Source organism: Euphorbia lathyris, chromosome 5, assembly GCF_963576675.1.
Source record: "Euphorbia lathyris chromosome 5, ddEupLath1.1, whole genome shotgun sequence".
Lineage (NCBI taxonomy): Eukaryota > Viridiplantae > Streptophyta > Magnoliopsida > Malpighiales > Euphorbiaceae > Euphorbia > Euphorbia lathyris.
The window spans coordinates 26,694,512-26,709,346 of NC_088914.1; the positions used below are offsets into that span (position 1 = coordinate 26,694,512).

Genomic DNA, 14,835 nt, shown 5'->3' on the forward strand with positions numbered 1-14,835 from the left:
GGGAGAATCGGCCCTCGGAACTAGCTAACCGGACTCAAGGCCGTCTCTTAGGTCTTGGAGGTGGAACTCTCGAGCTTGGTGGCCGAGGGTGGATCAGAACTTTGACGGGATGACGGATTAAGTGAACAAGCCCTCAAGGTGGGAGAGTTTTATTACATAAAAACTGAAGTACGCCCCGCATAAAAGAGTTGACTCAAATTGGAGCTTTTACGCCGTCCGTAGTTGAAGTACGCCCCGCGTAAAAGAGTTGACTCAAGGAGACAGTGCAGTCTGACTTTCAGGATTAGGCCAATCATTTCCGACATATGTCATACGCCTCGCGTAAGGTGTCATATGCCCCGCGTATGCTGAGTCAGTTCTACGTGGTGTCTGCGGATAAGGCAATTATTCCTGACACCATGTTTTACGCTCCGCGTAAAGGATTATACGCCCCACGTATTTGAGTAGATTTTTGCTCCTTGTTCGTACCTGAAATACAAATCTTGCGAGCCGAGTTAGCTTGACGTTTTTATTTCCTAAACTAATCAAAAGTACGGAAAATTAACTGAAAGTACGAGATTTATTTTTATTTCTTTATTTTATCAAAACACTTTATTTTTATAATTAAACTTATTTATTCTATCCAAAATCAACCCGTAAATCACACTAAAAGATAGGGGTAAAATACCCCTATCAAGATCCTAACTCACATCTTGACAAATTCGTGGAATACTGCAGCACCTTCAAGTGCGAAGACAACACATCTGAACAAATCTTCCAAAAGCTGTTCAGATTTTTTTTGAAAGAAGAAGCTGCAGAATGGCTACAATCCATCGAGCCAGGCTCTCTCACTGACTGGGACACTACAGTATCAGCATTCCTAGCAAAGTACTTCCCTCCATCAAAGACTACACAATTCAGAAGCGAAATCACTTCGTTTAGGCAGTCCGACAGTGAGAACCTGCATCTAGCCTGTGAGAGGTTCTAGAGGTTGTTAAGACGGTGCCCCCACCATGGTTACCAGCGGTACCAGCTTGTTGACATGTTCTATTCAGGAATATCTCCTGTCAGCCGCGCCTTTCTAGATGCAGCAGCGGGAGGAAATCTATTCAACAAGAATGCAGTTCAGGCTTACAATCTGGTGAAAGAATTAGCTGAACGGAGTGCATGTTGGCAAGTTGAGAAAACGGCTCCGAGAAGAGGTACAATAGCCGAGGAGTTCCCTAGAACATCTTCAGAATCAAATCCTCAGATAGCAGCACTTACAGAAAAAGTGGATCTGCTGGGAAGTCACCTGAAATCACCAGAACCAGTAGCAAGCTGTGAGGTTTGCAGCGGAGGGCACAAAAGCATGGAGTGCCCAATGGAACTTGAACAAATACATTATCTGAAACAGTATGGGTCAAATAGCACGCATTGGCAGCAGGACAGATACCGAGGTTCAGGTTCTGAGACTGAATTGGAGAGAAGTATAGATGTCTTGATAGAGATCCTGAGTGCCATAGAAGGTAGGTTGGCACACAATGAAGCTTTCTGCCAAAGACTTCAAACACAGGTCAGTGAATTGGTAGAAGAGGAAGCATGAGCAATCACACTTAGGAGCAGAACACAGGTAAGTGCACCAGATTTTGTGCCTCAACGAGACGAGGGCTCAGACCCCATTCCTGGTAATATTTCATCCACCCCGTCTGCTCCACAAGTAAGTGTTTCTGATCCAACTTCGATAACTGACACTGCTGTACCACCAACACAGGTGACCTTGCCTTATCCTACTTCTAGGAGAGCTAAGTTAGACAAGGATTATTCTAAGATGTTGAATGTGTTTAAGAAAATAGAGATTAACCTTCCGTTTCTTGAACTTCTTGAGAATATGCCTGTGTATGGAATTTTTTTGAAAGAATTGATCTCTAAAAAGAGAAAATTAAGAGATCATGAGACTGTAATGCTAAGCCAGGAATGTTCTGCAATGCTCACAAATGCACTTCCAAAAAAATCTAAGGATCCTGGTAGTTTTAGCATACCCTGTACAATAGGCAAAGTTCACTTTAAACGTGCTTTATGTGATCTTGGTGCAAGAATTAATCTGATGCCTTTGTCTGTTTACAGGAAATTGGGAATGGGAGATCCAAAACCAACATCAGTCACAATACAGGTGGCTGACAGGTCGATAAGGCGTCCGGTCGGAGTAGTGGAAGACCTCTTAGTCAAGGTAGATCAGTTCATCTTCCTAGCTGACTTTGTGATAATGGATATCGAAGAAGATGATCAGGTCCATATCTTACTAGGGAGGCCTTTCCTCGCCATAGGGCGGACACTGATTGATGTTGAAGGGGGTAAATTAATTCTCCGATTGCAAAATGAGGAAGTAGAATTCAATATTTTAAAATCTATGAAATTTCCTGTTGATGATGAATGTTGTAATTTTCTGAGCCTAACTGACTCTTTGGTTGAGAATACTTTTCAGGAAAATGAAGACAAGAATGTGAATATTGAACTAGAAGAGGAGGAGCCTTCGGATGTAGACATTGAGGGAGAAAGTAAAGAGGGTTGTCATTGGGCCCGACACGATGAACTCCTGGATAGAGAAACCAAGACAAGGCCTAAGACCTCGATTGAAGAACGACCAACCCTCGATCTAAAACCCTTACCTGCGCATTTAAAATACGTGTTCTTAGCACCTCCTGTACACTTACCTGTAATTATTTTTGCTGAACTTACAGGTCCTGAGGAAGATCGCTTGGTGGAGGTGCTGAGGAAGCATAAGGGAGCCTTTGGATGGAAAATGTCTGACATCAAAGGAATCAACCCATCTCTCTGCGAACACCGGATCTATATGGAGGATAAGGTGAAGCCGACTGCTCAACCACAGATAAGACTCAACCCAAAAATGAAGGAGGTAGTGAAGGCTGAGGTAATTAAGTTGATTGATGCATGGGTGATCTATCCGATCTCTGACAGCCAGTGGGTGAGTCCCATGCATATGGTGCCGAAGAAGGGTGGCACAACAGTGACGGTGAATGAGAAGAATGAACTAATTCCGGTGCAGAAAACTACCGGGTGGCGAATGTGCGTGGACTACAAGAAATTGAACGACGCCACCAGGAAGGATCATTTTCCTCTTCTGTTCATTGATCAAATGCTTGAACGCATGGCATGTAAGTTTTTCTTTTGTTGTGTGGATGGGTATTCGGGCTACATGCAAATAACGGTGGATCCTGACGATCAGGAAAAGACCACTTTCACTTGCCCTTTTGGGACATTTGCATATAGACGGATGCCCTTTGGGTTATGCAATGCACCTGCTACATTTCAGAGGTGTATGACAACTATATTTTCTGATATGATAGAAAAATTCATGGAGGTCTTTATGGACGATTTTTCTGTTTTTGGTACTACTTTTGATAGTTGTTTGCATAACTTGGGATTAATGCTGCAAAGATGCGAGGAAACTGACCTGGTCCTAAACTGGGAAAAGTGTCAGTTTATGGTCACTGAGTGTGTAGTTTTAGGGCATAAGGTATCACGGAAAGGGATTGAGGTAGACCCTGCTAAAATTGAGGTCATTGAAAAACTACCTCCCCCTTCCAGTGTCAAAGCAGTTAGGAGTTTTTTAGGACATGCTGGTTTTTATAGGCGCTTTATTAAGGATTTTTCTAAAATTGCTAGGCCTATGACCCAATTGTTACTGAAGGATGCCAATTTTGTTTTCACACCTGAATGTCTTGAATCTTTTAACACTTTAAAAGACAAATTGATTAAAGCTCCGATAATGGTTAGTCCCAACTGGGATTTACCATTCGAGCTAATGTGTGATGCCAGTGACACAGCTGTATGTGCATGTTTAAGTCAAAAGAGGGACAAAATTTGCCAACCAATTTCATATGCCAGTAAAACTCTTAATGATGCTCAATTAAATTATACTACCACAGAAAAAAGAGTTGCTAGCTGTGATTTTTGCACTTGACAAGTTTCGTTCATATTTGGTGCTTTCAAAAATCATTGTTTACACTAACCATGTTGCACTGACGTATTTTTTTTCTAAACAGGATGCCAAACCTAGACTCCTTAGGTGGATCCTGTTGCTGCAGGAATTTGATATGGAGATACGAGATAAGAAAGGGGTCGAAAATGTTATTGCTAATCATCTCTCCAGATTAGAACAAGAGGAGGTGGATGCAGATACCAATGCAGACATCCAAGAGACATTCCCCGATGAACACTTGTTGTCGATAAGTCATGTCCCTTGGTTCGCTGATTTTGCTAATTTCCTTGTAGGAAAGCTGGTCCCTCTAGAGTTCTCCTACCAGCAGAGGAGAAAATTCATGCACGACGTGAAGCAGTATTTTTGGGACGACCCCTACCTATTCAAAGTCTGTGGTGACAACATCATCCGCCGATGCATTCCTGAAGAGGAGATAGCCTCTGTCCTTGCATTCTATCATTCCAAAGAGGTAGGTGGCCACCATGGCGCGGATAGAACTGCAGCTAAGGTACTCCAGAGTGGGCTCTACTGGCCCACTATCTTCCATGACGCTTTTAATTTTGTTAAAAATTGTGATAAGTGTCAACGAACTGGTAACATTTATAGAGACATGCCATGCCTATGAAACCAATTTTAGTCTGTGAAATCTTTGATGTTTAGGGGATAGACTTCATGGGTCCCTTTCCGAAGTTGTTCAATAACGAGTACATCCTTGTAGCCGTAGACTACGTTTCTAAATGGGTTGAGGCCGTAGCCTTGCCTAATAATGATGCGCGGGCTGTCATCCGATTCTTGCAAAAGAATATTTTCACACGGTTTGGCACCCCACGCACCATTATTAGCGATGGCGGGTCTCATTTTTGTAACCAAGCTTTTAAACAGGTCCTGCATAAATATGGGGTCACCCATAAAGTGGCTACCCCGTATCATCCCTAGACCAGTGGTCAAGTTGAAGTTTCCAAGAGAGAGATCAAGACCATCCTTGAAAAAATTGTAAATTCCTCTCGGACTAATTGGTCTCTCAAATTGGATGATGCCTTGTGGGCATATAGGACTGCGTTTAAAACGCCAATTGGCATGTCCCCATTCAGGCTAGTTTACGGTAAGGCATGCCATCTCCCTGTAGAACTCAAACATAAAGCCTACTGGGCTACTAGGTTTCTAAACTTTGATACAAGAGTTGCAGGTGAGAAACGGTTATTACAACTTGATGCCTTGGAAGAGTTCAGGCTTGGTGCCTATGAGAATTCACGAATCTACAAGGAGAAGACGCAAAGATGGCATGACAGTAGAATAATCAAACGCCACTTTGAGGTAGGGGATAAGGTGTTACTGTACAACTCCAGGCAGCGATTATTCCCTTGTAAGCTGAAGTCGAGGTGGTATGGACCGTTTGAGGTCACCAAGGTTTTCTCTTCCGGAGCAGTTGAGATCACGGACGGCCACAATGCCCCTTTCAAGGTCAACGGGCAGCGTCTGAAAATTTATGAAGATAACTTAGGCGCAGTGGAGACACTGCGTTACATCGACGCCCCCTGAGGGAGTTTTCCTATCCTATCTCTTTTCTTTCACTTATTGTTCAATTTTATAAATATGCATCTTTTGGAATTAAATGCATGATTTAGTGTGGGGGTGGAGACAATAGGATATGACATTATGTACATGTACAATTGCATGTTTTATGCTGTTTGTGTTTTTGTTTTGTGTATGTTTATTGGTCTGTTTTCAAGTTTTAGGATTTCTGGAATTTTGCTTTTGCTTTCAGTAGTTAGAAATAAAAGAATCTTAGGCAGTTATTTTTGACGCATCTAGCAATCTTGACACTACAGTTGAAATTGAGCTCTAAAAGTCTGAAAGCTCAGTTGAAATTGATGCATGCAAAAACTTGTGAACAACATTTGAGTCTCCAAAGAGTGTCATTTAACTAAGATTGACATGGAACGATTCGTTAGGCGAGGCTAGGATTGTTATAAATAACCCCTAAATTGTGAGTTAGAGCCTAAAGGACAATATTTTAGACTCATTTTTAGGAATAATTGATCTCTTAGGTGTGGGATTATAGTTATTGTCATTATGCTCATAGGAATTGCATCCAATACTGGTTGAATGTTGTGTTATAATTGAACTTGAAATGATTAGGCAATCTAGGTATAGCCCCTTGTGAACTTAGCCTTTTCTTTGATTAGCCAAAATCCCTTACCAATTCCACTAGATAAGCCCCTTTGAGCCTTGTTTACCCTTTTTCTTTGATCAACCTAGTTATAAGCCCTTAACCTTCCTAAATACCCTTTTCTCACCCTAGTTAAATGACTCAATTTCGGTTAGAAAAATCCTTGGGCACACACCCTCAAAATTTTCGTTAGCTACAATAGAAAGGTTGTAATTCTATATAGAAGAAGTAACCAAATTAAATTGACCCTTTGTCCCCTCTATCTCAAAAGAAAGATAAATAAATAAATATATATATATATATATATATATATATATATATGGTTCAAATCAGAAAAAAAGAGAACCAAATAAATTGTAGAGGAAAGGATAGAGGATATTCGTTAGTTGCTTCCCAAACTGAAAAATTAAACGACCTTGAGCTTTAATCTCGCACATAGCGGAAAAAGTGCCAGTTTGCCAAAATTCTCTCTAGTTGAGTTATTAACTTTTTGCCTAAATTCCGTTTTTCCTACCCCCGAACCTTTAGCCTTGTTACAACCTTGTAAAGACATATAATCTTGTTTAGTTATGACGCGTAATTTCGATCAGATGGATGATGAAATTCCAACGTGACCATTTTGTGCAATAAACTGTAGAGCGTTTACCAAATTCATATTTTACCTAAACACTTGAGTGCAAGAGCGACCACCTATGAGTTAGCAAACTTAGTCCTCGCCTTTTGTTTTTGCAAAGTGTTGGTTGATAAAATTACTCGACCAGTTTTGGAGATTATATTGAGGTTCATTTTCTTTTTAATTGCAACTTGAGTAGTCTGAAACCGTATGGATAATAAAGGTGCAACAGATCCTTGTCTGTGTATGGGAGCTATTTGTTGATGTTTCACTGCTTTTGATTCTTTCTTGCTTGAGGATAAGTAAGATTCAAGTGTGGGGAGGTTGATAGCTCCCATTTATATAGGGTTTTTAGGATCATTTTAGTTCGTTTTCACTTTATTTCTATTCAATTTCAGTATCGTTTTGTTATCTTTTAGCTAAAATTAGTAATTTCCGTTATTTATGGCTTTTTCTATAATTTCAGGTGTTCTTAGGACTATTTGAGCATTTTCGAACCAGACTCGTGCCTTTTGGAGCATGTCCGGACAGTTCGAGGACCATTAGAGCAAATTTCGAAAGTCCAGGGACCGAAATAGATAACTTTCGAAGGGAGCTGCCACTTTTCAACGCCTGTCTCACCGAGACAGTGTCTGTCTCATCGAGACAGGCCCTTGTCTCGTCGAGACACAGCCTATCTCGACGAGACGAGGTGGGCCGATGGTTCCCAAAAGGGAACCATCGCATGGTGTCTCGACGAGACGCCCAGTGTCTCATCGAGACACCTTTTCGTCTCGTCGAGACACCTACTGTCTCGATGAGATAAGACACTGGGAAGCAATTTCCCAGCGTCTTCTCACCTCCAGGGCACGAATTTTGACCTGGAAATGTCCAAAATACGCTCCGAAAACACCTACCACTATAAATAGAACATTATGCCTCCTTTGTTATGGTTGGCTTTTCTTTTTCCAGTTATTTTCCTTTTTCTACTTTCTCTTTTTCCTGGAGCAATTTCACCATTGTTGAGGGGGAATTGTTTTCTTGAAACTCATTGAAGATTGGTAGAGGAGAGAACTCTCTCCCCATTTTTGTAATCAGAATCAGACACATCCGGGTTTTAGATTTCTAATTCCTTTAATTGTCTTTTACTCTTTGCTTGTTTAAGTTAATGGAGATTCTTGTTGATGAATTGTGTTAAAATTGTTTGGTGAGTTTGATTATGAACTAATCCCCATCCTATATGGGATGGGGATGATATTGATTGCTTGACCATGTATGATTAGGGATTTAGTGTATGGATTACTCCCAATTGATTAGATTGTGCATGCTTTATGTCCTAGATTTATCAGAAATAGGATCGAGGCTAGAATGAGATTCGATGATGATCAACTAGCCAGAAACTACTGAACCTAATGCCTAGAATCTGACAAATATAGGATTGCAGATTAGGTAGTTACCTAACCAAGGAACTACCTAATCTGAATTAGCATAATCTAACCTCGCTAGAGACCACTAGGAGTGCGGTTTAGTGGCTGGGCTACGACTTTAGCCTCAATCACCACAGAACCTAATGCTTTGCATGTCCTAGGTTATATGCCTAATCAAGCCGTCAACCGACTGCATGTGAATAGACTACAAGTGATTGACCATATTCATGCGGTTGGTTAGGTGATTACCGTCAATTGTCCTTAGGATATTCAACTGAATCCCAGCACATTATACATGGAATCCAATTAAGAGCATCCACATCTTAGATTATTTCATCAATTAAATCGAATCCTACCCTTTCAATAGCTTTTATCTTTTGTTTTAGAAATTTATCTTTTTAACGACTCCACTATATATTCAACCTTCCGAACAATTACGTTCTTTTCCTTAGACCGATTAGTTGTGGCAAATAGTCTTTGTGGTTCGATCTTGTGCTTAAGCACTATACTACTTGCTGCGATAGGATACACTTGTCCTATTTATTGCTATATACTTTGCAAGCATCAGTCGTCACTACATTCAATGTTAGAATCTAGGATGTGAGTGGTTCAACTTATGACCCTTCGATTCTGACCTCTCACCTAACATAAGTCTCCCTATGAAAGGAAGAGAAAACCTTCATCACCATCTTTATGCTTAAGATCTTCTCTCTTTCTCTCTCAAATTTCTGGAAATTATGTTCTAGCTTCAAAGTTTTCTCTCTAATCCAAATGTCTTTCAATGGCAAAAGAACTGCTTCAAACTCCTCCGAAAGTATGAGGCATGACTCATCAGACATAAATTGTCACACCCGACCCTAAACGGCCTCAATCGGCATCGGGCGTGAAATAGAAAGATCACAATCAACACTTTATAGTCTCCAAATATCATAAATATCACTTTTCTAGGTATTCGTCTTAAATGTATATTCTGAACAAATCTGTATTCCTATTACATTAAAACCTCAACATATTTACCAACTTCATCATATTACAGTTAAATACTAAAGTTCTAATAATAATTCTAACAATAAGCAACTACTTCCGATCCTCGCCTAATCGGTCGGTAACCTTCTCTCTATCCTGCACTTTCTCACCTAAAAACATTAAAACATTTAAAAAGGTGAGACAGAAATCTCAGTAAGTAATTATCAACTACATAAATTAATTGTACTCAAAATAACTATATATATATATATATATATATATATTAATTTCCAAAATGCATCATATAAAATTCATATTCTTCAAAATGAACTTCTTATGGATTAAACCATAATAAAATATCCAAAATAGTACCTTTAACCAAATATGCAATTTAAAATATCAAGCTTGCTATCATTTCTCAAAAAACCACACATATAGTCAAAACGTAAATCACTGTATTAAAACACTTAATATAAAACTCATATCCAAAATAGCTATATATATTTTATTTGTTTAAAATCTCAACTATACAAAATAAATAGGTTTGCAATTAACCATTTACTCAAATCAACTGTAACTCAATAAATACTTCATAAACCATATATCAATAAATACTTCATAAATCGTATATCATTAAATACTTTATAAACCGTATCCATCCGAGAGATAATCCCCGTATGTATCAATCCCCACAATATAATATAATCGAGATATCTCATAATTTGCCTATCCCGCATGGTCTTACTCAACACTTCTTTGCCATACCCGATAGGTCTTTCAACTGTGTACACAGGCCGTATTTCTCACTAAATACGGACTTTAATAAAAACCACCTATCCGGATTACTCTTGATGGATACTAAAAATATTATATCATAAAATTATAACATGCTCAAATCTGTTTTCACAATCAAATTTCATAATTATTTCATAATCATAAACTGTAAACCATAAACCATTTGGCTTCCGCAAAAGAACCACAATTATTCAAATATTCACTAAAAATTGCTCAAAATACAAAATCATTTAAAATCAAATACTCCTTTAATATGACTAAACTCCTCCATATATATATATATATATATATATATATATATATATATATATATATATATATATATATATATATATATATATATGGAGGAGTTTTCAATAGTGAGTCTCCACCCATGGTGAGTCAATAGGTGACCTGCTATAGCAGGTTACCAAGTTACCTAAATACATATTTCTCTCTCCATGATAAATACCATTACGTTTTTTAATAAAGGCTATTATGTTTTTTTAAAAAAGGTTTCTCTCACCACATTAAATTCTTCTTCTTCACCATCGCTATACCTCTGGTGTCTGGTTCTATAATAATTTTTGTATTAATCTTACTCATGGATACTAAATCCATATCGTTCTTTACGGTCTTTTTATGTTAATTTTTCTGATTGATTCGAGATCCATATCGTTATAATAAATACATATCATTCTTGTTAATTTTTTTCTGGCTGATTCGAAATATATATCGTTAACACCTCTGATTCGAAGTATAATACATGGAAGGTATTTCGATTTCCTTTGATTCATAAATCGATTTTGGTTTCTGATTACGACCACCATTTTTATTAGTAACTTCATTCAAGTTCATGAAGTTGAAGATAAGCTTATGGATTTAAGTTGATTTATATAATTATGTATTCGGTTAATTTCTGATTTGGGATATACAATTAGAATTGGAAATTTGGGATTGGAGTATGATCAAGAAGATGTCTACATGGAAGTGATAAAACTATGGGTATATAAAGGTGTTGATGCTTCAATTATGAAAACTGCAACAATTTGTAACGAGGAATATGATCAAGAAGACGTATACATATTTTGCAGAAATTTGAAACATAAGTATGAAGAATATGTCTTCTTATGCCATATATATCAGAATCGTATAACTATCAATAAAATCTATACTATTTTAACGATGTAATCTCTTTATGTAATATGTCTTACTCAATTGTTCACAATTCTTTCTGATTTGAGTATGAGTTGCAAATTGTTTAATTAAATGAAAGATATCCTTTTTTTTTGTATTGTTTTTTTAAGTTACTAAAAAAATAACAACCATGAGATATAACATTGCTAAATTATGTTGTAGCTAATATTAAATAAGCAATGAAAAGGTACAACAAGTAAAGATTGACATTCGATGAACTAATCAATATTGCTATCAGAGTTCTCTTCCAAATCGTCATCCTTAAATTTATGACAATTCCTTGAATCATGACCAGTCCGACGACACGTTTTACAATGGTTAGGAGTATTTCTTTTTCTTTTGGTCTGGCCTTTGTTTTGGGGTTTTGATGAAGAAGCAACCTGCTTTGATTTCAGCGTATTAGCCACGGTAGGTCGACCCCTTGGTTTGCTAACAGTGGAGTCCAAAACAGGATCATGAAACGTTCCTTCAGCATTTTGACGATGTTGGGTCTCGTCCTCTGTGGGGTATTTGGACAATTCCACATTCAATGCAGATACAACTTGCATAGCCCTTTGAAAAGATTTGTCTGATTTTGAAGCAAGGTATGAAGTTATACCACAATTCTTTGAAAGTGATCCGTACCTCAAATTTCTAGCTAATTCTGGATGAGGGTACTTTCTTTCCTCATGGTTGGTTAAATAATCAAAATGTTTAGCATTTTCAGCCAACGACGATTGACCAAACAATCAGGGAAATTCAGTATCTCCAAACTCTTCATAGATGCAAAAATATGTCTGAATGGAATTCCTTTCGTCTCAAATGAATAGCAATCGCATTGAATTGTTGCTCGATCATCAGAAATCGTAACCGTGCGCTTTTCCACTTTACCCCCGAATGGTTTTACATTACAAACAACTTGATTCTCCTCACGGTCTATGATGGTAACATATTTTTCCGAGCGTTGCATCTCCCGCTTTATCCTTTTATAAATTTCCCTGGTGAAAATTGAAGAAACATCATCCTCCACACTTGGCATCGAAGTTTGGTTGGGCAATGTTTCGGTCATATTGGTTCTATAGTGCTCTTCCATCTCGTTGAAGTGTAACATTGACAGAGAAAACTCAAAGTGTTTGAAAAACTTCCACAATGATACTTTGTTATCCAAATCTTTTTTCAACAAAGAATTCATTGACTCGCATCGGCCCGTAGCTTTTGCACCGCCAAAATAATGACCACGAAGAAAAGTGTCTGCCCACTGCTTTCTAGTTGCATAATATGCCTCTATCCATGCATTGGCTTCCAAATTATATTCTTTTACCATCCCATTCCATTTAATCTCCCATTCGGCCTCTTCGTAGTATCTAGTGTGTTACAAAAAAATATAAACCGCGTTATCAGTATTGAAACCAGTAATGAAATTAGTATCAAAGGGATCGTAAACTTAAAACTATAAATATAATTTTTTACCTGAAAATAAACTTTCTAAAATCTGTATTGAAACCTGAGGCTTTAATATGTGCAACTGCATTTTTCAATATGTGCCACGAGCAAATACGACGTGGAATTCCCGGCATTATAGCTTCTAGTGCTTTACTCATTGATCTGCAACCGTCCATTAGTACTGTTTTCGGCATCTTGCCATCCATACACCCTAAAAATGTTTCCAATAGCCAAACATAATTTTCTGCTGTCTCATCTTGGAGGAGTGCAGATCCAAACACACATGTCTTGTCATGATTGTTTGATCCAAGTAGAATAACCAATGGTTTTCCGTACCTGTAAGGAGTATTATGAATCAGATACAAAGAAGAGATCCAATAGTAAAAACTTATTAGATTTTATTGTAACTAAGAAGGAGTTTATGAAAACATACCTGTTAGTCTTGTAAGTAGCATCAAAAGACAAACAATCGCCAAACAATTTGTAATCAATTTGGCAACTCCCGTCAGACCAGAATAAATTTCTTAGTCGTCTATCCTCATCTACCTCATACTTGTAGAAAAACTTATCATCTGCTCTTTTTTCGATTCAAGTAAACACATCGCTCTATTTGTGTCGGTATCATCCAAATTTGAATTATCTTTTGCAATTGCCCTATACAGGTCTTTTTTCAGGAATCCTAAATCTTTCCAATTACCATTTACTTCTACAAAGTAATTGTAACATTGAAATGTATTAATTCCAGCTCTCTTCATTGAAAATGCTTGCTCCTTAGTAGGATCATCTATTTTTCTGTGAGACCTCAGAAATATTTTTTCGCTCGATACTGCTAGTTTGTGTGTATGGCTGGTATTGAAGCATTTAACTATCCAATTTTTATTTACCTTATCGATATTAATTCTGAATTCCGATGCACACATCAATCTTGTTACAGGACGTACTTCCCGAATCTTATTTTCTGTATTACAATATTTTGGTTCTCGTTTACCTTCGCACGAGCAAACCCAACTTCTAACAACTATATCATTGTTTTTGTCTTTCCTTTTTAACTTTTTCCTAACACTAAACCCCACCAGCTTTGCATATAACATATAAAAAGACTCAACTTGTTCAACACTTACAAGTCTCTTGTTATCGAAGTCCGATAACTGTATATCCATTGGATCTTTGTTGATTTCCAGAAAATCGAGCAGGCTATTCCACTCTTCAATATCTGGTTCGATCCATTTTCCGTCCGCCCCTGTTTCTACAACCAACTCATCTTCGTTGACATCGATCGTCTCTTCCTCATGTCTTCCATCATTACTATTTTGGACATTGCGGTCTTCACAATTAGCATGCTGTTTTGAGCTCTCCATATCCTTTCAACAATTGTATTTGAAATGAAATTTGTTGATAAAATGTTTACAGTAATCCAATTTACCGTTTGTGTTTATTTTAAATTCAAATTTTCGCGAGCCCCAACGTTATTAATGGACAGTTGTGTCGACATTAATTACATATTGTAACCCCCCCCCCCAAAACACCTCTAATATTAGTATATGTAGAATGATTTCAATAATTTGAATTGGATGGGTTGGTTTGAGTTGTTTCAATTACAAGAGAGAGGTTGGGGTTTTGAACCCCCTGAATCTCATTTTATTTTTTGAGTCATTTATATATATTTGAACGTATATTTTTAAAAAGAATATGAAATATTAAATTGTGCTTTTATATAAAGACGACTTTTTAGAACGGTTTCTCTAATTTGCCTCCTATTTATGCAAATAAACTAAATTAAGACATACAAATTGATATGGGTAAATTATTAATGTTATTAGTCTCACTAATATTTCATTAACATATTAAAAAGAACGGAGCGAGTCGTTACAATGTTTATGTTAAATATTTTTTATTTTCAAATAAGTGTATTTATTTTAACATAATTGAATTATTTAAGTAGTGGGGAAATAGGACTTGTCAATTTGTGATGCATTAAGAATAAATAGTAAAAAAAAACATATATCAAAACGATTCCAATTATACATACTACCAATTAATTCGCACGTTGTAATTCATGCACAATAGCTTACAAAAAAACACAATAACAATTGTAATTTAAATAAACGATTGTGCTTTTTCTAATAGTTCGGTTTTCCTCTTATTATAGTCCGACTTCGCAATCCACCAAGCTATTCGACATCTTTCTTTATTGGAGTTGAACTACAAAACAAACGGAAGAAAAATAGAATTAATAAAGTGCAGTGTATTTAAAAAAAATGAATTCTCAATGACTATTATAAATATTACCTGAATAGTACTTGAATCAACCTGACAGTGCTTGATC

At 37.2% G+C, this 14,835-nt stretch overlaps 1 non-coding gene across 1 annotated transcript; it reads right to left on the bottom strand.

Annotated features, from left to right (window-relative positions):
* Positions 1-892: 892 nt before the first annotated feature.
* LOC136231642 (small nucleolar RNA R71) lies at positions 893-999 on the bottom strand. Its single transcript, XR_010690011.1, has one exon. It is a non-coding gene; the product is annotated as a small nucleolar RNA R71 (small nucleolar RNA).
* Between the last annotated feature and the right edge of the window lie 13,836 nt (positions 1,000-14,835).